At 40.3% G+C, this 25,647-nt stretch overlaps 2 pseudogenes; both read right to left on the bottom strand.

The window, feature by feature from the left end:
- Positions 1-4,948: 4,948 nt before the first annotated feature.
- LOC131827949 (protein phosphatase 1 regulatory subunit 1A-like) lies at positions 4,949-9,755 on the bottom strand (annotated as a pseudogene).
- Positions 9,756-23,763: 14,008 nt separating this feature from the next.
- Positions 23,764-23,902, bottom strand: LOC131828245 (U2 spliceosomal RNA; annotated as a pseudogene).
- Between the last annotated feature and the right edge of the window lie 1,745 nt (positions 23,903-25,647).

The following is a 25,647-nucleotide window of genomic DNA, read 5'->3' on the forward strand; positions in this document are numbered from 1 at the left end:
GTCATGATCTCAGGGTCCTGGGATCGAGCCCCGCATCTGGCTCTCTGCTCAGCGATGAGCCTGTTTCTCCCTCTCTCTGCCTGCCTCTCTGCCTACTTGTGATCTCTGTCTGTCAAATAAATAAGTAAAATCTTTTTACAAAAAAAGAATTAATTAATGATTGAACAAATTATTATACCTTTCTAGCATTTAGTGGGCAAACTGTTACCACTTTTTTCTCTCTGCTTCCATCTTGCAGAAGAGAGCAACAGGAACATGTCATTGTACATGTGTATCAGCAGCATGAATATGTTCTATAACTACCTTCTCCCAATTTCTCTATCTTTTGGCCAGACTACCTTTGCAGAGTGGTGGCTTCTGTGACCCCACAGTCTCTGGTCCCGAGTGAATGGATGGGATTCTTCTCTATATTCCCCATCTCTAAACTGACTGAAACAAGCCTTGCTGGCCTCCAGCCGGACTATGTGAGGGAGAAATGCATCGTCTAACATAAAAATGGAGAACAGGTTCATATCCGCATGTCTCCTTAGTCTGAAAGAAAGTTAATCCCAAGATTTACAGACAAAGTACTTTCCTTAGCTACAGGTGCAAATCACTGTCACTTAGAAATCCTCCTGCATAGAAACACATTCTGGGAGTATTTTATCTTTTATCACAGAAGACATTTTACATGACATTTAAACAAAAATGAAATGAAATGGGAAAAAAATAAAATAAGTGACATTTAAACAAAAAATTTAATAGGGTCTACACAAAGACTTGTGAGTGGAGCCATTTCACCCGCAATGACATTCCAGCCCCCACGAATGATCCTCCCTTGGGCTCTCTGCTCAGCGGGGAGCCTGCTTCCCCCCTCTCTCTCTGCCTGCCTCTCTGCCTACTTGAGATCTCTGGCTGTCAAATAAATAAATAAATTCTTTTTTAAAAACATATTTTATTTATTTATTTGACAGAGAGAGATCACAGGAAGGTAGAGAGGCTGGCAGAGAGAGAGAGAGAGAGAGAGAAGCAGGCTCCATGCTGAGCAGAGAGCCCGACGTGGGACTCAATCCCAGGACCCTGGGATCATGACCTGAGCTGAAGGCAGAGGCTTTAACACACTGCGCCACCCAGGTGCCCCCCAATAAATAAATTCTTAAAAAAAAAAAAAAAAAGATCATTAGGCTTAGGTCTTTGTTCTGAGTAATTAGACCTTTTGGTTTGGAATAATACCGTTTGGTAATTACACCAAGATGTTTAATGAGGTTATGAGACCTTTTGGCTTCTAAATCTACCATTTGAAAATGTTTGCTGTAAACCTGCTTATTCTCCTGCTACATGCTTTGGTTTTTATTTTGCTTTGTCTTAATATTTTTTTCCTAGGTATCTTATGGTTTGGGGTGCAATTGTAAATGGGATTGACTCCTTAATTTCTCTTTCTTTTGTCTTGTTGTTGGTGTAGAGAAATGCAACTGATTTCTGTGCATTGATTTTATATCCTGACACTTTACTGAATTCCTGTACAAGTTCTAGCAGTTTTGGAGTGGAGTCTTTTGGGTTTTCCACATATAGTATCATATCATCTGCGAAGAGTGATAATTTGACTTCTTCTTTGCCGATTTGGATGCCTTTAATTTCCTTTTGTTGTCTGATTGCCGAGGCTAGGACTTCTAGTACTATATTGACTGATTTGTCTTAATATTTTTTTAAAGATTTTATTTTTAAGTAATCTCTATACCTAACATGAGGCTTTAGCCTACAAACCCAATATCAAAAGTCGCTTGCTCTACTGGTTAAGCCAGTCAGGCACCCCTGTTTTGCTTTTCAGAAGTTTTAAAGTTCATTTAAAAACAATAGTAAAGCCATTGTATGTTAACATAAAAAGTATATGTAAAAATAAATAACAAGATTTTATGAAAAAAATAGGAGCATAGCATTATGTTTTACCTTTTTATAGGACTAAACAGAAAATAGTTGAGTTCTTGTAAAGGCTTCTGCCTTTAATTTATTGTGTTCTTTTTTGAAGACAGGAAGAAAACGCATCCTGGCACAAGCATGTAGTTGGAAGAGGGAGCACTATCTTAATAGCTTTTATAGACAATTATGGATATTTTTCTCTGCTAAAACATTAGAACTTGGCAAGCAATAGTTTCTTAAAGATTAATTGCTTTTTATTGCTAGATTTTCCATTGAATAGATATACCACATTTTGCTTATCTGTTTATAAGTTGATGGACATTTGAAGTTAAATTAAAATTCTGGTCTTGGGACACCTGGGTGGCTCAGTCGGTTAAGTGTCTGCCTTTGGTGAAGGTCATGATCCTCCAGTCCCTGGGATCCAGCCCTGCATCGGGCTCCCTGCTCACTGGGGAGCCTGCTTCTTCTCCCTCTGCCTCTGTTCCTCCTGCCACTTGTGCTTTCCTCTCTCTCACATAAATAAATAAAATCTTAAGAAAATCTTTTTGAACATATACAGTAAATTCTGAATATCTCAAGGAGAAATAAACTTCATTTTCTTTGGTTTAATAGAACCACTGACATAGTCAAAATATTGAATAATCCAATGTCTTGGCTATATTGTCAAAATATTCTTGGGGCACCTCAGTGACACAGTTGGTTAAGCATTCAAATCGGTTTCGGCTTAGATCACGAGCTCATGGTTGTGAGACCGAGCCCCACATCTGGGCTGAGTGCACTTGGGATTCTCTCTCTTCCTCTCCCTCTCCCTCTGCCCAATAAACACATCTTTTTTAAAAAAAAGAAGAAGAATATTGTTTGATCTCTGTGATACAAGATTGTGCAGAAAATAGTCAGCCTAGCAGGCCTAAAGTGCTATGCTTGGAAAGGCCTGTTTGCAAGGTTGGCTCACGGCCAGCATCAGGGAACTTAGGTTTTGGGAGGGTTCCCATTGTTTACTGATGAGACTGGCTCACTGAAATTTTGTACAAAGAATATGTGTTTCGCTGAGTACTTGCTTTTCCTTTTGGGAGTCTGGAATTTGGGTACATGCCAAGGGGTGTGCCTATGCAACTAGCTCCCTGTAGAACCTGAGGCACTGAATCTTTAATGAGCTTCCACGTTTGGCACCACTGCACACGTGTTGTCACAACTCATTGCGAGGAGGATTAAGCATGTCCTGTGTAGCTTTACTGGGAGAGGACCCCTGGAAGCTTGCGTCTAGGTTCTCCCAGACCATGTCCAGAAGCTTTTTCTCTTTACTGATTTTGCTCTGTATCATCTATACCCTTTCAGCCATGACTACTACTACTGTACACAGAGTCCTGAGAGTCTTCCTAGTGAATCATTGTCCCTGGCAGTGGTCTTGGGGGATCTTTAATCCAAACACTTACAAATGCAGTAAAAGATCTACTTTTTGAGGAAAATATCCTGCAACTTTTACACAGAACCAGAATATAGTGCATCTTGGTGTGAGAACTCACATATTATATATGATTTAGGAAACTACCCTCCAAATAACTATGGTTCCAGAATTCCTACGGATGAAAGGACTCCACAGACTGGACTGGGCATTTTAACTTAGAGCAGAGCACATAGCCATACGGATTGATTTTTTCCCCCCTGAATTACATAAATCTTTCTTCTTTTTTTGATAACTTTTTTTTTTTTAAGATTTTGTTTATTTATTTGACAGAGAGAGACACAGCGAGAGAGGGAACACAAGCAGGGGAAGTGGGAGAGGGAGAAGGAGGCCTCCAGCTGAGCAGGGAGCCCAATGAGGGCCTTAATCCCAGAACTGTGGGATCATAACGTGAGCTGAAGGTAGACGCTTAACGACTGAGCCACCCAGGTGCCCCTAAATATTTCTTTTTGTACAAACATGAACATGTTAAGCCATGCTCTAGGGACTTTAACTCATTAAAAAAAAATTACCTCTAAGACCTATCCCTTAAGGAAGCAGCAAAATAGAGGGTGGGTAGATGGGGGGAAAAAAGAAAAAAATAAATAAATCTCCTTGCCTTAGAGCAATTACAGGCTTCAAAAATAAGTCAAAATATCCTCAGATCTCATACTAGCCTTTATGTCTATGTTGCTACACACGATAAATCACTGTGCTAGCAGACACCGCTCAGTATTTTTTAATATATATATTATATATATATATAAATAAAATAAAATATATAATAAAATAAAAATATTTATAAATAAAATAAAAAATAAAAAATATATAATAAAATAAAAATATATAAATATAAATAAAAATAAGTATTTAACTTATTAAACAATTATGAATTATCATTATTTTCTCTCTCTTATATAAGCAAATACTGGTGTTACAACTCGGTAACCCTACCCCATAAAGGAGAATCCCATTCTGTGTTTTTGTAATTCAAGAAGCTTTCCATAATCAGAACATCAGAACTTTTTGTTGTTTGGGGCTTTTTTTGTTGTTGTTTTTAATACCAGATTTATCTTTTTTTTTTTTTTTTTTTTTTAAGATTTTACTCATTCATTTGACAGAGAAAGAGATCACAAGTAGGCGGAGAGGCAGGCAGAGAGAGAGGGGGAAGCAGGCTACCCGCTGAGCAGAGAGCCCTACGCTGGACTCCATCCCAGGACCCTGGGATCATGACCCGGGCCGAAGGCAGAGGCCTTAACCCACTGAGCTACTCAGGCATCCCAGATTTATCACTTTTTTAAAACAAGAGACTTTTCCCCAAAGTGAAGAATAAGAAACAATTCCAATGTCCATGCATTTCCACTGCAGTCTTTTTCTTTTTTTTTTTTTTTTTTTAAGATTTTATTTATTTATTTGACACAGAGAGAGATCACAAGTAGGCAGAGAGGCAGGCAGAGAGAGAGGGGGGGAAGCAGGCTCCCGCCAAGCAGAGAGCCCGATGCAGGGCTCGATCCCAGGACCCTGAGATCATGACCCCAGCCAAAGGCAGAAGCTTAACCCACTGAGCCACCCAGGCACCCCTCCACTGCAGTCTTGACACCTCCTTCACTCTCAGAGCAAGCTGGCTCCCGGGGAATCCGATGGTGGTATATGGGGTAAGGGTTCCTCTGCACTGGGTTTCTCACTGTGCCTCCTCTGAGTTTTAGGGATGGATTCTGCAGGCTTTTTCATTGTGGGTGCAGTCCTTGTCACCTTCTCCCGCTGCCATGGAGACATGGCCAAAGTGGACTTAAGATGTCATGCTGGGTGGTTCAGTTGGTTAAGCGTCTGCCTTTGGCTCAGGTCGTGATCCTGGGGTCTTGGAATGGAGCCCCGTGTCAGGCTCCTTGCTCAGCGGGGAGCCTGCTTCTTCCTCTTCCTCAGCCTGCAACTCCCCCTGCGTGTGCTCTTTCTCTCTCTCTGTGGGTCAAATAAATAAGCAAAATCTTATTTGATTTTCAGTTATTATTAAGTGAACATAAAAAGCAGGTTGGGGGGCACCTGAGTGGCTCAGTGGGTTGAGCCGCTGCCTTCAGCTCTGGTCATGACCTCAGGGTCCTGGGATCGAGTCCCATATCGGGCTCTCTGCTCAGCAGGAAGCCTGCTTCCCCCTCTCTCTCTCTGCCTGCCTCTCTGCCTACTTGTGATCTCTCTCTGTCAAATAAATAAATAAAATCATTAAAAAAAATAATAATAATAAAAAAGCAGGTTGGGGATCCACTCTTCATCTGTCTCTGGGGATGACTGGTCACTGGTCAGCCTGACGGTGGCAGGGGTGGAGCAACGGCTGCGGATCTGCTCTGCCGCCTTGGGGTCAAGGTGCAGCTCCAGCAGTCGGAAGTAAACCAGATTTTCCAGGGGCTGTTGTCTTGTAGTCTGCATGGGTCTGGTGGCGGGAAGGCGTTGTCTGAGGCTCAGGTCCGCTCCGGCCCAGCCTGGTGAACAGAGCTTTGGACACTGTACTACCAAAAACCAACTCAGCATTGTTGACAGAGATTTATGGGGTTTTTTGTTTGTTTGTTTAAGTCTCTTTTTTTAAGATGTTATTGATTCATTTGAGAGAGAGATAGAGAGAGCACAAGCAGGGGGAGAGGCAGAGGGAAAAACGACTCCCTGCTGAGCTGGGAGCCCGACGTGGGACTCATCCCAGGAGACGGAGATCATGACCTGAGCCGAAGGCAGAGGCTTAACCATCTGAGCCACCCAGGCATCCCATTGACAGATTTTTATATTAAAAATATGAAAAGGGGCACCTGCGTGGCTCAGTCAGTTGAGGGATGGACTCTTGGTTTCTGCTGAGGTCTTGCTATCCAGGTGGGGAGATTTTGAGCCTGCACTGGGCTCCACATCACTGGAGAGTAGGCTTCTTCCTCCCTCTCCCTCTGCCCCTCCCCATGCTGTGCCTGTGCACACACACACTCTCTCTGTCTCTGAAATAATTAAAAAAAAAAAAAATAGGAAAAGGGCACCTGGGTGGCTCAGTGGGTTAACCCTCTGCCTTTGGCTCAGGTCACAATCTCAGGGTCCTGGGATCGAGCCCCGCATCGGGCTCTCTGCTCAGCAGGGAGCCTGCTTCCCCCTCTCTCTCTCTGCCTGCTTGTGATCTCTGTCCATCAAATAAATACATAAAATCTTAAAAAAAAGAAAATTAAATGAAATAACAAATACATCAATTTCCTGATATCTTCATGCTAAAATAATTGCTGTCACAAAGCTAAAGACTCACAGTAGAAAAGGTATTATAGATGTCAGTATATAATACTATAATCACTATAGAAATATTTTAGATATTTATAAATACACATGAACAGATCGCCATGATAAACAGATTTCTCCAATTAAAGTCCATATATAACATTATATAAAACAATAAACATAAAAATAATTAACAGGAAATCTAAGCAGAAGTTCAAAGATTCCATCATAGATGCATAAAATTTGGATACCCAAATCCTGAAAAAAAAACCACTGGGAATAATCGGGTTATAAGATTCCTAAGGACAAAATCTGGCAAATTCAGAATGGCTACCTGGTAGCACCCAATTAAACCCCAGATGAACACTTGAGAAAGTCTTTTATGGAACAATCCATTCAGTGTAGGGGTAAATTGGATACAAAATCAAACCCTTATGGGAAAACTTCTAGGAACAGAGGACTTGGCCAGTTTATACCCACTTGGAATCAAATTAACCTGGAAAAATTGTAAAGGAAGTCATAGTCTAGGACCATGCCCAGAAAGATCCTTTGAGCATCACCATATGCAATTTTTTCAGTTGCTTCCCTCTCTGCTTTATGAATACATACTCATAATAGTATATTTATTTTCTAGATAAGCTAAAATGCTTTTCTGTTGAAAGCATGAAACTCATACAGGTTAAAAAACTATTAGATGTTGTGTTTCCTAATGTAGAATATTCTATCTTATTTATCCAATAGTGGGGACACATCTAACTGGAAGTTATTTGTGAATTTTAGTTACACGTTTTTTTGCTCTTCACTTCAAAACCTTATTGTCTGTATCACTGCCAACCTTCTAGAAAAATTCAGAGGACCTCAACATAACTGAAAAATTACATCTGTTAGAGATCCAAAGCTGAGAAGCTCCAACAATTGATGGTTCCTGAAAGTGAACAACTGATTCAAGATCGTTAGAATAAGCTGGTAACTACACACTGTAGAACATGTCTGTCCAAGATCATTGGAACAATATTCTCTGTATATCACACTCTTTCTTAAATATTTTTATCATTTTTTTTCTTTTTTAAAAGATTTTATTTATTTAATTGACAGAGAGAGAGAGATCAATCACAAGTAGGCAGGCAGGCAGAGAGGGGGAAGCAGGCTCCCTGCCGAGCAGAGAGCCCGATGCAGAGCTCGATCCCAGGACCCTGAAATCATGACCTGAGCCCAAGGCAGAGGCTTAATCCACTGAGCCACCCAGGCACCCCTCCATTTCTTTAAAAAAAGAATCTGAAAGGATAAAACTCTTCTTGGGGAAAGATTCCTAAGGGTATTTCCCCCCATCCACAAACAGAACTTGAGGTGGTAATTTAATTTTTTATTTTTTTTATTTTTTTTAAAGATTTTTATTTCATTATTTGACAGAGAGAGAGAGAGATCACAAGCAGGCAGAGAGGCAGGCAGAGAGAGAGGAGGAAGCAGGCTCCCTGCTGAGCAGAGAGCCAGACGTGGGGCTCGATCCCAGGACCCTGGGATCATGACCTGAGCCGAAGGCAGAGGCTTTAACCCACTGAGCCACCCAGGCACCCCAAGGTGGTAATTTAAAAAGAAAAATGCATTCTTTCACATTCGCTGAGCCCTACAGACAGTAGAATAGAATAGCCTTCAATTTGTTTGGCCACCCAAGGAGGAGCCTGTGCCATTACTAAGACTTCTCATTATACAGGGAGTAATGCTTTAGGTGAGATAAAACCGTGGACAGCTAAGCTGAAAGAAAAGACGAGCGGACTACCGAAGGTAGACTCAGAATCGTTAGGCCTTATTTCATTCATCAGGCTTGTGAAATCTTGGTTCATGGTTATGAAGTGCCTTCCTCTCCCTTCTCCTATTACGGGTAGTTGTAGTTGTATTTGCTTGTCTCACTCTTGTTCAGTGTCTGCTGTCCGAAGTCTTAAATGTGCCCACATAGGAAAATACTGCTTGTTTCAGAAGCCGGGATATCAAGTAATGATGAGAACTGGTCTTAAACCTCTTCAGCTTATCAGCAACAACTCACCTCAGCAAACAGTGTTAAATGCCAACACATCAGCATCGGCTCCTCACTTCTGAAAGTCAGCCGATCAGCTACAAACTCTCTCCAGTCAACATGCTTCAGAGTGCAGATCAACAACCACCTCAGCCGAGTAACTGCGCTTGTACTGATGACGTAAATCCACGCATGCCTCTGATAATCTACCAATCCAAAAATCCTATAAAATATCCCTTTCTAGGGGGCGCCTGGGTGGCTCAGTGGGTTAAGCCTCTGCCTTCAGCTCAGGTCATGATGCCAACGGTCCTGTTCAGCAAGGATCCTGCTTCTCCTGCTCTGCCTCCTGGTGCTCTTGCTGCATCTCTCCCCTGCTTGTGCTCTCTTGTGCCTGTGTGCTCGCTCTCAAATAAATACATAAAATCTTAAAAAAAAAAAAATCAAACCTTCTTATAATAAACAAATTCAATATCATTTTTTAAATGTCAGATATTGAGTGTTGGTCTTACTGTTTGACAAATATGACCCTGTTCTTAAAGGATACCCAGGATACTGAGAGTAAAACACACAACGTCCTCAGCGGAACCTCAGACTGTACAGTAATGTTCATTTATATGACAGACAAAGCATGTGTGGCAAAAATATTAACAACATTTTGTTAGTAAATCTAGGTGAAAGTTCATCCTTATAGTCTGTAACTTTTCTGTATATTTAAACTATTTTTCAAATTTAAGAAAACAAAACCGGAAACATCAGCAAATTGGTGGAATAGGAAGTTTCAGGCCCTCGTTTCCCTCTCGGAGGCACTTACTTAACTAACATAGGTGCCGCCGTGCCTTGGGAGAACTAGTGAAACCAGTTAAGAGTTTGCAGCATCCCAGGTGAGGGCAAAGCCAAAAGAGACCATAGAAGCAGGTAGGGAAGTTCTCTTTTGCCTGACTCAAACCCATCCTCTTTCCAAGCATAACACCATGCTATCAATGTAGGCAAAAGACTCCCAACTTCTAGCTTCTCCCTTGAGAGGAAAAGAGAAGAATGGAATGTTTATCCAGTGTTCTGGCTTCTCAGAGGGCTGCCTGAGGGGTCGGTTTCGTCTTGCCTGACTCGGATGCTGATGGTAAAGAAACAGAGGCACGCTTTGGGCGTCAGGAGAAGAATGGTCACCACCACCATGTTTTTATCACCAGAGGGACTGCAGTGCTGCAGTCAAGCACTAGGGGGAGAAGGAGATTGTGGGTTCCTGAGAAGAAACATGGGAAAACCCCTTTAACTGGGGAAATACATGCACCAGCCCAGAGAAGACTCATCCTCAGGGAAAGGTCTGAGAGGTCTCCAGGATCTCTAGCCAAGCTGATTCGTTTTTCAAATGCGTAAATCTCAACAAATGAGAACTGGGCAAACAAAGAAACAGGGAAACATGGCCAAATCAAAGGAACAACAAGAAAAACAAGAGAGTAGTCAAAACAATCTTGAAAAATAAGCATAATTTTGCAAGACTTTCTGATTTTATTTTATTTTTTAAAAATATTTTTAAATTTTATTATTTTAAATTTTAAATTATTTTATTTATTTGACACAGAGAGAGAGCGAGAGCGAGAGCGAGAGAGAGCTCACACACAAGCAGGGGCAGGGAGAGAGGGAGAGGGAGAAGCAGGCTTCCCGTGGAGCAGAGAGCCCAATGCAGAGCTTAATCCCAGGATGCTGGGATCATGACCTGAGCCAAAGGCAGACTGCGTGACTAAGCCACGCAGGCTCCCTTAATTTCATTTAGAAGTATCTATCTCTGTATCTACCATGGGACTCAAACTTATAACCTTAAGATCAAGAGACCTCACTCTACCGACTGAGCCAGTCAAGCACCCCAAGACTTTCTGATTTTAAAATTTATTGTAAAGCTATAGTAATCAGTGGGATGCCTGGGTGGCTCAGTTGGTTAAGCACCCGCCTTTGGCTCAGGTCATGGTTCCAGGGTGCTAGGATCAAGTCCCAAATTGGGCTCCTTGCTCAGTGGGGAGCCTGCTTCTCCCTCTGCCTGCCAATCCCCCTGTTTGTGCTCTCTCCGTCAAATAAATAAATTTTTAAAAAGATTTTTTAAAAAGCTACAGTAATCAAGAGAATGTGTTACTGGTATAAAGACAGAGCTGTAAGATCAGTGGGGCAGAATACAGTCCAGAAATAGACCCACACATGTGTGGTAAACTGAATTTCCACAAAACTGAATCTCCACAAAGATGCCTCCACATGAGATGACCTTCTATGGTCACCTAAATCTCCACAAAGATGCAACTCAGTGGGGGAAAGGATTTTTTTTTTCTTTTGTACTCTATATTTATTTATTTAGAAATATAGTTGACACACAATGTTACATTAGTTTCAGGTGTACAACATAGTGATTCCACAAGACTATACATTATGCTCTGCTCACCACAAGTGTAGCTACCATCTCTCACCATGTAACTCCCGAACACCGTTGACTACATTCCTTATCTTATACCTTTTATCCCTATTACATAATAATTCTGTAACTGAACGCCTGTACTTCCCAGTCCTGTTCATGCATTTTGCCTATTTTCCCACTGCCTTTCCCTGTGGCAACCAACATTTTATTCTCTGAAGTTTTAGATATGATATCATGATAACTTTAAAAAAAATTTTAGCTCCAGTATAGTTTACATATAGTGTTGTATTGGTTTCAGGTGTAATGATATAGTGATTCAATAATTCTATACGTTGCTCACCATCATAAGGATACTCTTATTCCCCTTCATCTATTTCACCATCCCTGCATCCCCTCCCCCATAACCATCATTTTGTTTCTATAGTTCAGAGTCTGTTAGGTTTCTCTATTTTTTTGCTTTGTTTCTTTTGTTTCTTAAATTCCACATATGAGTGAAATCGCATGGTATCTGTCTTCCTCTGACTGATTTCACTTAACATTACACTCTCCATGTTGTTGCAAATGGCAAGATGTCATTCTTTTTTATGGCTGAGTAATAGTTACATACATCTGTAGATGTAGCTATTGGTATAGATGTATATACCACTTCTTCTTTATCCATTCATCTATGGATGGACTCTTGGTCTGCTTCCGTAATTTGATTATTATAAATAATGCTGCAATAAACATAGCGGTGCCTATATAATTTTGAATTCATGTTTTTGGTATTCTTTGGGTAAATATTCAGTGGAATTACTGGATCAGATGGTAATTCTATTTTTAATTTTTGGGGGAAACTTCATACTCTTTTCCACAAGTTTGTGTTCCTACCAATACTACAGGAGGGTTCTTTTTTCTCCACATCATGGCTAATGCTTGTTGTTTCTTATATTTTTGACTTTAGCCATTCTGACAGGTGTGAGGCAGTATTGCATTGTGGTATTGATTTGCATTTCCCTTATGATTACTGATTTAGAGCACAAATTCATGTGTCTATTGGCCATCTATATGTCTTTGGAGAATGTCTGTTCATGTCTTCTGCCAATTTTTAAATTGGATTACTTGGGGTTTTTGGTATTGCATTTTGTAAGTTCTTTATATATTTTGTACTCAAACCCTTTATCAGATATGTCGTTTGGAAGTATCTTCTCCCTTTTTTTTTTTTTTAAGATTATATTTATCCATTGGACAGATAGTAGTAGTAGACACAGTAGGCAGAGAGGCAGGCAGAGAGAGAGGGAGGGAAGCAGGCTCCCTGCTGAGCAGAGAGCCCCGAATTGGGGCTCGATCCCAGGACCCTGGGATCATGACCTGGGCCAAAGGCAGAGGCTTTAACCCACTGAGCCACCCAGGTGCCCCTCTTCTCCCATTTAGTAGGTTTTCTCAGTTTTGTTTATTGCTCTCTTTGCTGTTAGAGCTTTTTATTTTAATGTAGTCCCAGTAGCTTTTTTTTTTTTTTTAAGATTTTATTTATTTATTTGTCAGAGAGAGTGAGCACAGGCAGAGTGGCAGGCAGAGGCAGAGGGAGAAGCAGGCTCCCCCCGTGGAGCAAGGGGACTCGATCCTGGGACTCTGGGATCATGACCCAAGCCGAAGGCAGCTGCTTAACCAACTGAGCCACCCAGGCTTCCCCCAGTAGCTTATTTTTACTTCAGTTTTCCTCCTCTTAAGAGACATATTTATAAAAATGTTGCTATCATCAATATCAGAGAAATTACTGCCTATGCTCTTCTAGGATATTTATGGTTTCAGATCTCATATTTAGGTCCTTAATCCATTTTGACTATATTTATGTATTGTGTAGGAAAGTGGCCCAGTTTCATTTTTTTGCATCTAGCTCTCCAGTTTTCCAACACCATTGTTGAAGGGACCAGCTTTTTTCTATTGCATATTCTTCCTTCCTTTGTTGAAGCTTAGCTGACCATATAATTGTATGTTTATTTCTGGGCTCTTTATTCTAGTCTATTGATTTATGTGTCTATTATTGTGTTAGTATCATACTGTTTGATTACTACAGCTTTGTAGTCTTAAAATCTGGAATTCTGATACCACCAGTTTTGTTCTTCTTTTTCAAGATTGCTTTGGCTATTCAGGGTCTTTTGTGATTCCATACAAATTTTAGGGTTATTTCTTCTAGTTCTGTGAAAAATGCTGTTGGTATTTTGATAGTAATTGGATTAAATGTCAACTGCTTTAGGTCATACGGACATTTTAACAATATTTGTTCTCCCTTTCCCCCGCCCCTCCCCACAGTTCTGTTCTCTCACTCTCTTTTTCTCTCTCAAATAGATAAATAAGATATTTTTTTAAAACTCCAGTATTTATTCTTCCAATCCATGTACATGGAATATCTTTCCACTTGTTTGTATCATCTTCAATTTCTTTCATCAACATTTTATAGTTTCTAGAGTACGGGTCTTTCACCTCCTTGGTGAAGTTTATTCCTAGGTATTTTATTATTTTTGGTGCAATTGTAGATAGATTGTTTCCTTAATTTCACTTTCTGCTAATTCATTATTACTGTATGGAAATGCAGTGTTTCTGTATATCGATTTTGCATCCTGTGACCTTACTGAATTTATCAGCTCCAGTAGTTTTCTGATGGAGTCTTCAGGGTTTTCTATATATAGTATCATGTCATCTGCAAATAGTGAAAGGTTTACTACTTCCTTACCCATTTGGATGCCTTTTATTTCTTTTACTTCTCTGATTGCTATGGCCCAGACTTATAGTACTATGTTGAATAAAAATGGTGAGAGTGGACATCCTTGTTTTATTCCTGAGAGTGAGGGAAACCTCTGAAGTTTCCCTACTGAGTACAATGTACGCTGCGGGTTTTTCGGATATGGCCTTTATTATGTTGAGGTATGTTTCCTTTAAACCTAATGTGTTGAGGTGTTGTGGTGGTTGTTGTTGTTTTTTAAGATTTATTTACTTACTTTAGCGGGGGCAGGTAAGAGGGACAGAAGGCAGAAGGAGAGGAAAAGAGAGAATCCTATAAGAGACTCCCCACTGAGTGAGAAGCCCAATGCAGGGCTCGATCCCATGACACTGAGATCATGACATGAGCTGAAGTCAAGAGTCAGTGCTTTTAACTGACTGAGCCCCCCAGGCACGCCTATTGAGGGTTTTTATCATGAATGGATGTTGTACTTTGTCAAATGCTTTTTCTATATCTATTGAAATGATATATGGTTTTTATTCTTTCTCTTGTTGAAGTGATGTATCGTGTTGATTGGTTTGCAAATAAATATAGAACCCTCCTTGCATCCCAGGAATAAATCTCATTTGGTCATGGAGAATGATTGTTTAAATGTATTGTTGGATTCGGTTTGCTAGTATTTTCTTGAGGATTTTTGCCATCTATGTTCATGATAGAAATCAGTGTGTAGCTCTCTCTTTTTGTGGTGTCTTTATCTGGTTTTGGAATCAGGGTAATATTAGCCTCATAGAATAAATTTGAAAGCTTTACCTTCCTCTTCTATGTTTTTGGAATAGTTGGAGAAGAATAGATATCAATGCCCCCTTTAGATATTTGGTAGAATTTACCTGTAAAACTATCTGGCTCTGGACTTTTGTTGTTGAGAATTTTTTTTTTTTTTTTAAGATTTTATTTATTTATTTGACAGAGAGAAATCACAAGTAGGCAGAGAGGCAGGCAGAGAGAGATAGAGAGGAGGAAGCAGGCTCCCTGCTGAGCAGAGAGCCTGATGCGGGGCTCGATCCCAGGACCCTGAGATCATGACCTGAGCCCAGGACCCTGAGATCATGGCCTGAGCCGAAGGCAGCGGCTTAACCACTGAGCCACCCAGGCGCCCCTTGTTGTTGAGAATTTTTAAATTGCTGATTCAACTTCGTTGCCAATAATGAGTCTGTCCAAATTTTCCATTTCTTTCTGATTCAGTTTTGGGAGGTTATGTGTATTTAGGAGTTGATTCATTTCTTCTAGGTTGTCCACTTTGTTGGCATATAATTTGTTATAACATACTTTCACAATCCACTGCAGTTCTGTGGTGTTGGTTGTTATTTCTTCTGTCTCATACCTGATTTTGATGCGGCTCTCGATCCCAGGACCCTGGGATCGTGACCTGAGCCAAAGGCAGAGGCTTTAACCCACTGAGCCACCTAGGCGCCCCTGTTTTGTTCTTTAACTACACTTTGTACTGGGCATGGAGACCGATGTGGGGCTTGAATTCACAACCCTGAGATAAAGACCTGAGCTGAAATCAAGAGTTAGACACTTAACCAACTGAACCATCAAGGTGCCCCTACAGTCTTTGTTTTAGAGTCTATTTTGCCTGATATAAATATTGCTATCCTGGCATTGTTTTCAATTCCATTCACATGATAAATGATTTTTCATCCTTTCATTTTTTTAATTAATTATTTTTATTAACATATAATATATTATTTGTCCCAGGAGTACAGGTCTGTCAATCGTAAAGCTTACACATTTTACAACACTCACCATACCCCATATCCTCCTCAACCTTTCACTTTTAATCTACATTTGTCTTTAGGTCTGAAATTAGTCTCTTGTAGATACCATATAGATGGGTCTTGTTTTTAGTTGTTTTTTTTTTTTTTTTAAGATTTTATTTATTTATTTGACACAGAGAGACAGCCAAAGAGGGAACACAAGCAAGCAGAGTGGGAGAGGGAGAAGCAGGCTTCCACCCGAGCAGGGAGCCTGATGCAGGGTTCGATCCCCAGGACCCTGGGATCATGACCTGAGTTGAAGGCAGATGCTTAACAACTGAGCCACCCAGGTGCCCCGATGGGTTTTGTTTTTTTTAATCTATTCTGTCACCCTGGGTCTTTTCATTGGATCTTTTATTCCATTTAACATTCAGAGTAATTATTGATGTTTGTACCTATATCATTGTGTTGCTTGTTTTATGGTTATTTTTGTAGTTCTCTGTATTTTTTTTTTCTTCTCTTGCTCTCTCTTGGTTTACTGATTTCTTCTCATATACTTGGATTCCTTTATATTTTTGCATGTCTATTACTAGTTTTTGATTGCCATTAGGTCTATATATATAACATTTTATGAATATAGCATATAACAATTTAATCCATATTAAGTTGATGGTTGCTCAAGTCCAAACTGTCTTTATTGCTTTCCTTGCCACATTTTAGGTATGTGGTGTCATACTTTATATCCTTTTAACTTGTGAATCCCTTAACACATTTTTATAGATATACATAATTTAACTGTTTCTGTGTTTCCCACTATTCTCACTCCTACTTTTGATCTTTCCTTTGCACTCAAAGAGTCCCCTTTAACATTTCTCATAGGACTGGTTTATTGGTCATGAATTCTTTTACTTTTGTTCATCTGGGAAACTCTTTATCTCTCCTTCTGTTGTGAATGGTAGCCTTGCTGGATAGAGTATTCTTGGATGCAGGTGTTTTTCTTTCAGCACTTTGAATATGTCATGCCACACAATCCTGTCCTGCAAAGTTTCTGCTGAAAAATCAGCTAAAAGCCTTATGCAGTTTCCTTCCTATGTAACTATTTTCTTTTCTCTTGGTGCTGTTAAAATTCTCTCCTTATCATTAGTTTTTTGCCATTTAAAAAAATATTTATTTATTTATTTTATAGAGAGTGAGAGAGCACAAGTAGGAGGAGCCACAGAGGGAGAGGGAGAAGAGGTCTCTCCCTGAGCAGAGAGCCCAATGTGGGATTTGATCCCAGGACCCTGAGATCATGACCTGACCCAAAGGCAGACACTTACCCAACTGAGCCATCCAAGCACCCCAACTTTTTGCAATTTTAATTACTGAGTGTTTTATTGTGGACGTCCTTGGGTCGATTTTGTTGAGGGAACTTTATGCCTTCTGTATCTGGACTTCTGTTTTCTTCCCCAAGTTTGGGAAGTTTTCAGCTATTATTTCTTCAAATAAATTTTCTGTACACTTTTTTCTCTTTTCTCCTTCTGGGATCCCATAATGTGAATGTTACTATGCTGATATGGTCACTAAGTTTCCTTAGTCTATTTTCATTTATTATTATTATTTTTCCCTTCTGTTCAGCTTGTTTGCTTTCTGTTACTCTGTCCTCCAGGTGACCTACGTCTTCTGCTCTTGAAAGTACTGGACTTATGAAAAAGAGGTAATGCCCGGCAGTGCAGTGTCCCCTTGTCAGACAATATTTCAAGGGTGTCTTCTATGTGCATTGTCAAGACACCCCTGCTAAAGTAGCTGAGCTGCTTTTGCTTTCAGTCCAGTCATCTGCAGTGGCTCTCATTGCCTATTGTGGGCAGGAATTGGTCCCTGTGTTATTAGTGGGCTAGTCTGGGGCTGCATTGGGCTAAAGTTGAGTTGGACTCGGCCTTTGCCAGAGATGCAGTAGCACTGAACTGCAGGTAAATGTGAGCATGGGGTGTGTGGTGTCAGTACCACAGGCTCCAGTGGAAGAGAAACTGCAGTCGCCAGGGACGTGGGTAGGCCAGGTTGGAGGTGATTGATCCATAGGAGAACATGGAGGGTAGGGCTCACTGTTAGCAAGTTAGGTAGGAGTATTGGTACCAGGCTGGTTCCAGCAGGTGTCCATGTGCTTATGGGAGAGTGGAGGAGGCAGGAGAAGTGAATGGCACCTGCCAGCTCTTTTGTTTCTAAAGAAGTCTCCCAAAGATCCCTGCCCATCCAGCAGAGAGTCTGATATTAGTAAATACACCTCCTTCTGATATACCCCATGCATTTTTCGAAGTACTACTTTTATGCTGTGCCTCTGCAGGCTGTTTGTTGTGTTCTCTCCTTAAGGGCAAGGACTCAGTCCCTCTCACCATCCTAGCTCTCCCATGAGCCCAGTGATTTTTCAAGTTCCAGCTATTAAGCCCTGCTGATTGTGAGAATTTGTGAAATTCAGCCCCTTTGGCTTTCAAAGCCAAATGTTATGGGGATTCACATTCCCCATGTGGGCTTCCTGATGTTAGAGACTGTCCCCACTCTGTGCCTGTGGCTCCCAGTCCCACAGGTTCATTTAGCTCCCCACCCCATCTCTGCCCTTCCTATCCTCTTCCATATGGCTTCTTCTCTATGTAGCTGTGGAGAGTCTATTCTACTACTCTTCAGCTTATTTTCTGGGTTATTTACACTGGTCTGTTATCTAGTTGTATCGTATGAGCTTTGAGTCTTCCTACTCTACCATCTTCCTGAGAAGTCCCCATGATAACTTTTTTTTTTCCCCCATGATAACTTTTGAAGATTGAAAATGTGCCTGTATTCAGTTCGTTGCTTCTCAGCTTCAAATACTGCCTTTATTGACTGAAAATTTAGATTGGTCCTTTAAAATGTATCCTTTATGCACAGCTGCAGATTGCTAAGCTTTGCCAGTAGAGAGCACTTGGAGAGATGGGAGAAAGGAGCATTCCATCTAGTTGTGGTGTGGTTGCCCAGCAAGTTCCTGCCTTGCACAATGCTTCTTTAGCATCCAGCTCCTACAGTGCTTCAGGGTAAGCAGCAGCAGCTTTCCCTGGTAACTATCTCAGATGATTTTTCAGTGGAGGGTCTTACATAAGCCATCTCTCTCTCTCTCTTTAAAACATATAATGTATTGTTGGTTTCAAGGGTACAGGTCTGTGATTCTTCAGTCTTACACAATACACAGTGCTCGCCATAGTACATACCCTCCGCAATGCTGATCACACAAACATCCCATTCCTCCCACGCCCCCCCTCCACTCCAGCAACCCTCAGTTTGTTTCCTAAGATTAAGAATCTCTTATGGGTTGTCTCCCTCTCTGGTGTTGTCTTGTTTCATTTTTTCCTCTCATCCCCCATGATCCTCTGTCTTGTTTCTCAAATTCCACGTATCAGGGAGATCATATAATAATTGTCTTTCTCTGATTGACTTATTTCTCTTAGCTAATTACTCTCTAGTTCCATCCACATCATTGCAAATGGCAAGATTTCTTTTTTTTTTTTAAAGATTTTATTTATTTATTTGTCAGAGAGATAGAGAGAGTACAGACAGGCAGAGAGGCAGGCAGAGGCAGAGGGAGAAGCAGGTTCCCCGTGGAGCAAGGAGTTGGATGCAGGGCTTGATCCAGGATGCTGGGATCATGACCTGAGCTGAAAGCAGCTGCTTAACTGACTGAACCACCCAGGCATCCCAAGATTTCATTTTTTGATGGCTGCATAGTATTCCATCGTGTGTGTGTGTGCATGCGCACACACACACACACACACACACACACACACACACTCCACATCTTCTTTATCCATTCATCTGTTGATGGACATCTAGGCTCTTTCCATAGTTTGGCTATTGTGGACATTGCTCTTATAAACATCAGGGTGCATGTGCCCCGTTGGATCACTACATTTGTATCTTTGGGGTAAACACCCAGTAGGGCAATTGTTGGGTCATAGGGTAGCTCTATTTTCAACATTTTGAGGAGCCTCCATTTCTGTTTTCCAGAGTGACTGCACCAGCTTGCATTCTCACCAATAATGTAGGAGGGTTCCCCTTTCTCTGCATCCTTGCCAACATCTGTCATTTCCTGACTTGTTAATTTTAGCCATTCTGACTGGTGTGAGGTGGTATCTCATTGTGGTTTTGATTTGTATTTCCCTGAAGCCAAGTGATGTTGAGGACTGTTTCATGTGTCTGTTGGCCATTTGGGTGTCTTCTTTGCAGAAATGTCTGTTTATGTCTTCTGCCCATTTCTGATTAGATTATTTGTTTTTTGGGTATTGAGTTTAGTAAATTCTTTATAGCTTTTGGATACTAGGCCTTTATCTTATATGTCATTTGCAAAGATCTTCTCCCATTCTCTTGGTTGTCTTTTGGTTTTGTTGATTCTTTTCTTTGTTGTGCAAAAGCTTTTGATCTTGATGAAGTCTCAGTAATTCATTTTTGCCTTTATTTCCCTTGCCTTTGGCAATGTATCTAGGAAGAAGCTGCTGCAGCTGAGGTTGAGGAGGTTGCTGCCTGTGTTCTTCTCAAGGATTTTGATGGATTCCTGTCTCACATTCAGGTCTGTCATCCATTTTGAGTCTATTTTTTGAGTGTGGTGTAAGGAAATGGTCCAGTTTCATTCTTCTGCATGTGACTGTCCAATTTTTCCACCACCATTTGTTTTTTTTTGTTGTTGTTGTTTTTAATATTTCATTTATTTATTTGACAGAGAAAGAGATCACAAGTAGGCAGAGAGGCAGGCGGAGAGAGAGAGGAGGAAGCAGGCTCCCCACTGAGCAGAGAGCCCGATTCAGGGCTCAATCCCAGGACCCTGAGATCATGACCTGAGCCCAGGACCCTGAGATCATGACCTGAGCCGAAGGCAGAGGTTTTAACCCACTGAGCCACCCAGGTGCCCCATCCACCACCATTTGCTGAAGAGACACAATACCTCTTTCTGAACAGGCTTCCTGGGCAGGGTGCTTTCTAGCAAGTCTCTAGCAGAATGACTTTTCTTATACTCAGGAACCACAGGAGTCATTCTCTCCAGCAAGGTCTGGTTTTCTGTGGGACTCTTCCTCAGGTTCTCTATCTCAGCCATAGGAATTGTGGCAGCTCCATTTATCTGCTTATATATCCTTGTATATTTACCTTCCAGTAGTTAGTCCCTATTGCTCCACTCCCCTGTAATAGTTAATAATTCTTTATATTATAGTTTCCTTGTTTAAATTTCCTTCTGGTTTCTGTCTCCTGATTGGACCTAATTGATACAAATATAAAACATATATTCTCTATCTCTCTTTTTTTTTTAAAGATTTTATTTATTTGACAGACAGAGATCACAAGTAGACAGAGAAGCAGGCAAAGAGATAGGAGGAAGCAGACTCCCTGCTGAGCAGAGAGCCCGATGCGGGGCTCGATCCCAGGACCCTGGGATCATGACCTGAGCTGAAGGCAGAGGCTTTAACCCATTGAGCCCCCCAGGCTCCCCTATTTTCTATCACTTAATTCTTAGCATATGGTACAAATATATATGATAGCCCCCACCTTAATTGTCTCTACTTGGCTTTATGACTTTTTAAGCTAATTATATTTTATATATCATATTTAATTATATTTTTAAAAAGATTTTATTTATTTATTAGAGAGACAGTGTGCAAGCAGGGGGAACAGCAGGCAGAGGGAGAAGCAGGCTCCCCACTGAGCAAGGGGCCTGCTGTATGACTCAATCCCAGGCTCCAGGATCATGACCTGAGCCAAAGACAGATATCTAAATGACTGAGCCATGCAGGCATCCCTATCATATTTCATTCTAAATAAAAGGCTAATGCTAATTTATTCCTTCATTTGATTAAGGACTTTCTATGTGTCAGTTTCCATTGCAAGGGCCTGTAGATACAATAGGAGATTTAAAAAAAAAAATCCAGCAAAAATCACTCTTCTCATAGAGCTTGCATTCTACTGGGAACCAAAGCTAGGTAAATGATTAAAATATGTAGCATGTTAAATAGTGGTAAGTTCTAAGGAGAGAAATAAAGTGGGAAAGGGGATATGGAATTTTAGGACTGAGTTGAAATAAAAGGCCCAGGAAGACTTTATTGAAATTGTGACTTTTGAATAAAGATCTGAAGGCATGATTGAGTAGGCCAAGTGGCTATCTGGGAAGAGTGTTCCAGGCAGAGGAAACAACATGGATAAAGTCCCTGAGTAAAGAGCATGCTAGTGTGTCAAAGTGTAGTAAGGACACCAGTGTGACTGGGCCACAAAAAATGGTGTTGGAGGGAGTGAGGGAAGAAATAGGAGATAAGCTGAGAGAAGTTAGAAGACAGAGTGAGATGATGATGGGTCTTCTAGATCATAGAATTGAATTTGGCTTTTCAACATTGTCATAAATATACTGTTACTTTAAGAGTTCTTGTTTGTGCTTGCAAAATATTGATTACAAAAGTACTTGGTATTTTAGAATAGAAAAACACAAAGAACCCTTTAAGATTGTTTTGTGATTCCCGTTCACTACAACAAGGGTAGAATTTCAGAAAACAATGTGAAAAGTAGTTTTTGCACTATGTTTTACATGTCATTTTAATTTAAATGAACATCTTGATTCAATTAAATCTAATACTGTGTAACTTTTTCTTTGGCATCATGAGAATCACTGTGAGGTTACTGAGCCTTAGGCAGTAATAGTCCTATTTATATTTGTTTGGCAGTCAACTAAGTGTTCAAAAAAATTTTGTTGTTGTTGTTGTATTTTATAAATACTGTTAAGAATGTGGTTCTTCCAGTGGTGGCCCTAGAGCCAGGGAGTTTACTTTTATACATGTAGGGTTTGCAGAATGTGATCTCTTCTAGTGGTTTTCTTCACTGGGTGTTTGTTCAGGAGTAAATTAAATGGCTGTTTAGATATGTTTTAGAAAATTTTTTTACTATTTTTTAAAAGATTTTATTTATTTATTTGAGAGAGAGAAAAAACAAAAAACAGGGCACAGGCAGAGGGAGAGGAGCACAGAGAAGGAGAAGTAGACTCCCCGCTGAGCAGGGAGCTGAAGTGGGGCAAGGTCTCAGGACCCTGGGATCATGACCTGAGCCAAAGGCAGATCCTTAACCAACTGAGCTACCCAGGTGCCCCTGTTTTAGAAATTTTAAAAGCAACATAAAACATGAAAATAACCTGCCTTCTCACTAAGAGCCAGGAAAAAAAAAAAATTGAGAGACACAAATTGTAAAGTACATTTCTAAAAAAATTCCTTTTCAAAAAAAGTTTTTTCCAAAACTTGAACTTGAATGTCATATTAAATAAAATGCTGGGTGCCTGGGTGGCTCAGTGGGTTAAGTGCCTGCCTTCAGCCTAGGTCATGATCCACGAGTCCTGGGATCAAGCTATAGCATCAGGCTCCCTGCTCAGTGGGGAGTCTGCTTCTCCCTCTCTCTCTGCCTCCTCCCCCATGCTCATGCTCTGTCTCTCTCTCTTTCCATTAAATAAATAAAATCTTTTTTAAAAAAATACTGAATATATACATATATGAACATCAGTACATTTGTTGTATTTTCAGAGAATAATATTGATAAAAAGATCACATTAAATTGAAAGTAAGCATTATTTTTTTTAAAAAGGAACCTCCCAAAGCCACACATAAACATCACAAAGAAAAAAATTGAGAAATATTTATTTAATATTAATAATTATACCTGAGCATGTATTAAATTAAAAACATTTAGATAAAGTAAATTACTAAAACATAAGGAATACTAAATCAGACATGCAAAAGAATGCTAAATTGAATAAAGAAAATCAAGTTTTAAAAAATGCTTTACAAAGTCACTTAGGAATTTACTCAAAAAAAAAAAGTTATCTATACATATTGTAATTCTTCCCACCCAGTTATTTTTGTAGAACTCAGAATATAACCATAATGTATCTTAAACTTCAGAAGGAAGGTTTGTAAATGATTCAGTTCAATCTCCAGAAGTCATTATAACCTGTCTTTGACCCTGTATATCTTCCTTTCACTATTTTATTGAGATACAGGAGAATCTATGTCAGTGGTAATAGATGGCATTTAATATCATTCTAAATATTTCACACATCTGGGGCAACTAGGTGGCTCAGTTGTTAAGTGTCTGCCTTCAGCTCAGGTCATGATCCTGGCGTCTTAGGATCGAGTCCCACATTGGGCTCCTTGCTCAGTAGGGAGCCTGCTTCTCCCTCTCCCACTCCCCCTGCTTGTGTTCTCTCTGGTGTGTGAAAAAAAAATTTCACACATCTGAATATTATTTTCAGGAAAATCTTAGAAAATTTACATTAATCATCATCATCAATAACAATACCTTATATATTAGAAGGCATTATACTTTTCAAATGTACTTACATTTTCAATTTCCTGTTGAAATTCCATTCATTGAGATTTCCAAAGGAAACAAAAACAAAAAAAAATAATAAATTCTGCACTTGATCTTAGCCAAAAGGCCGAGAAGCGATAAAAAATAATAAATTCTAAAAAAACCCCCAAACAACATAAAGCCTATGGAGGTGAGGAAAAGAGAAGAAAGAAAGAAAGAGAAAAGAGCGAAAAAAATTTGATGAACAAGGAAGTAAAAAGGTATTAGGTGTAGGCAGGAAAACATATAAACATAAGCACTATACTAACCTTAAATAGGATTCAACTAATTTAATTTCTCTAGAAAAATAGCTATCTTCTGTCTACTGCTTCTTCTTGTTTATGCTTTGTCACCTTGAATTATACTTTAATTCCTCAAAGTCTAAGCATGAAAACTGATTAAGAAAAACATGTGAAAACGTGAAACTGATTAAGAGGTATATTAACTTTCTAAGATGCTTAAGACAATACAAATTTACTATTTTATAATTCTGTAGTTCCAAAGTCCAACATAGGTATTTTGGGGTGAAAATCAAGCTGTCACCAGGGATGTATTCATTCTGGAAACTCTAGGGAAGAATTTTCTATTTGCCTTTAACAGTTTCCAGAATCCCATCACACACCTTGGTTCATGGCTCCTTTCTTTCGTCTTTAAAACAAGTGCCATTGCATCTCTCTGACCCAACTTCTCTTGTCAAATTTCTCTGATTCTCTCTCTCTTGTTTTTTTTTTAAGATTTCATTTATTCGTCAGAGAGAGAGAGCGCACCCACAAGCAGGCAGAGGCCGAGAGAGAAGCAGGCTCCCTGCCGAGCAAGGAGCCCAATGTGGGACCTGATCCCAGAATCCTGGGATCATGACATGAGCCGAAGACAGCGGCTTAACCAACTGAGCCACCCAGGCATCCCTGATTCTCTTTTTCTTATGTCTCCTCATCCACTTTTAAGAATCCTTATGATTACATTGGGCTAACCTGGACACTAGGCTAATCTCCTGTTTGAAGGAGCTATTAATTTAATCCTGTGGGCAAAGTCCCTTTTGCCACATAAAGTATCATATTCATAGGTTCTGGAGATTGGGATGTAAAATCCTGGGAAAGGGGGTGCTAGTCTGCTTACCACAAAAGATTATATTTAAAGTCCCATTCTCTGACCACTACCTCCTGTCTCTCTGCTGCATCCCCCACATCCTCTGATTCTACAATCCTTATGGGATCTTCACTTCATTGAGTCTACACTTCTTCACTGTCTCCCATTTCCTCAAACTCCCCTTTTCCCTTCTTATCAAAATAAATTCCATGGGTTATCATCACAGTCCCTCCTTTACGCACATCCCCTACTCCCTTGCCCATCTCTCGTCCTACTTACTTGGTGAAAACCCAGCTCTGATGGCTCCAGGTCTCCCCCACTCTGTCTTTGTCTTTGTGTAGCTGAACAAGACTGGAGGAAAACATAGCCTCGCTGACCAGCAAGTCAAGTCCATACCACAAATTTGACATGAGCTCTTGAGTCTGCCTGGTACCCACATGGGATTTTTCTGGTCCATTCTCTTTCCCACTTTCCTAGAAGACCCTCTCATGCCTTCTCCTGTCTTCTCAAACCTCATACATTTACTTTTTCATCCTCATTCTTTTTTTTTTTTTCTTTTAAAGATTTTATTTATTTATTTGAGAGCGAAAGAGTGAGAGAAAGCATGAGTGGTGGGGCAGAAGGAGAGAACAAGCAGACTCCCTGTTGAGCAGGGAGCCTGACACAGGGCTCAATCCCAGGACCTTGAGATCATGATCTGAGCTGAAGGCAGATGCTTAACTGTGTGAACCACCCAAGCGCCCCTCTCCATATTCATTC

This window comes from Mustela lutreola, chromosome 3, assembly GCF_030435805.1.
Source record: "Mustela lutreola isolate mMusLut2 chromosome 3, mMusLut2.pri, whole genome shotgun sequence".
Taxonomy (NCBI): Eukaryota; Metazoa; Chordata; class Mammalia; order Carnivora; family Mustelidae; genus Mustela; species Mustela lutreola.